This window comes from Colobus angolensis, unplaced genomic scaffold (assembly GCF_000951035.1).
Source record: "Colobus angolensis palliatus isolate OR3802 unplaced genomic scaffold, Cang.pa_1.0 Scaffold12, whole genome shotgun sequence".
In the NCBI taxonomy this organism is placed as follows: Eukaryota; Metazoa; Chordata; class Mammalia; order Primates; family Cercopithecidae; genus Colobus; species Colobus angolensis.
Window position 1 is genome coordinate 11,453,378 of NW_012113141.1, and position 1,685 is coordinate 11,455,062.

Genomic DNA, 1,685 nt, shown 5'->3' on the forward strand with positions numbered 1-1,685 from the left:
CCAGGCGCAGCCAGAGGTGGGGGACGCGGAGTCAGGCCAGGCACGCGGCCAGCCCACCAGCTGCTAGAGACCCCCTCATACAAATCTTGCCCCCAATCCAGTGGGTCTTAATCTGAGAACTCCAAAATAAAGCCTGGAGACAAATGGTGGGGAAGGTTTCCCCTAAATTTGGACATCTCCAGATTACGACCTCCGCCGAATCCATGAATCTTTTCCTCTCCAAGGAGCTCCTAAGTGGAGAATTTCCCAATAAAATCGCCTAAACTGCGGTAAATAGGCTGTTCCCCGCGCCAGCATTTGAGAAGAGCTGCTCCCAGAGTGTAAAGGAGTTGGGATGTTGGCAGGAGGGTGTGTCGCTGGATGAGGAAGAGAAAGGTGGGCATCTGCGGTGCAGTCCTTGGTCTTTCTGGCAAGTGAGGCGCTCTCCCCCTAAATATCTCAGAGGGAGACAAATCAGCGGACTACCTTGCTTCCTTTGATGACCTGGAAAGGGTCTGCAGTCTCCCTTAAAGCCCAAGAATGTCTCCTCTTCCAGGATAGCCCAGCCGTTTGTGGACACATACTGCTTACCTCCCTGACTGCAGGACAAGGTCCTTCAAAGCTAGAACCCTGACTGCGCTCAGTGACCCCGCAGTGCTCCTCTGTCCATTTCAAACATCTGCGATGGAATGAGTGGATCTCGCTGGGGGTGGGGGCCACTTTGTCTACCCACACTGCTAGTCCCAGCCACATGCCTCCTCTCTTCCCTCAAAAAGCAACGTCTTCTTAGTCTGCTTCTTCAAGGGGAGAAGTCGTTTTTATTTATGGAAACGAACTCACTATATGGTAGAAAGAACAAGAGTATCAGAATTTGCACTTTGGATTTAGACTCCCCTCTGAGCAGCTGCACAAGGTGGAACAAAGCAATAACCCTTGCTGATCTGTTTTGTCCTCAGGGGAAATGGTGGAGGGAGAATGTATTAGATGAGGGGTTCTTAGCCTTGGCTTCATGAATAAGCTTAAGGATGTCAATGAAGCTTTTGACATGATCTCAACTTTTTTGTGAACATTTATGTATTTTACTGGGATGGGGTCCATAGAGTTATCAAGTTTTTTTTTTTTTTTTTTTTTTTGAGGCGGAGTCTCGCTCTGTCGCCCGGACTGGAGTGCAGTGGCAGGATCTCAGCTCACTGCAAGCTCCGCCTCCTGGGTTCACACCATTCTCCTGCCTCAGCCTCCGGAGTAGCTGGGACTACAGGCGCCCGCCACCTCGCCCGGCTAGTTTTTTTTTGTATTTTTAGTAGAGACGGGGTTTCACCTTGTTAGCCAGGATGGTCTCGATCTCCTGACCTCGTGATCCGCCCGTCTCGGCCTCCCAAAGTGCTGGGATTACAGGCTTGAGCCACTGCGCCCGGCCTAGTTATCAAGTTATTTAAGGCCTCCAGATGGACCCCAATATGGCAGAACTGAACTATTTAAAGATACCTTCCTGCTCTGGTAGTCTGACCCTCTATGGCTAAGCAAGGTTTTAAGGGAGTGGAAGGCTGGCCATTGCACAGTATCAGGGTTCCAGACAGGCTCCCTGACTCTTCCCTCCCACTCCTGCTCCTGAGATACAGTTCTTCTTTCTGGCTGCCAATTCCCTTTGGGCAACCCCAGAGCTTAAATCATCTGCAAGGCAGTCACCTTTCAGGCACCTTTCACCT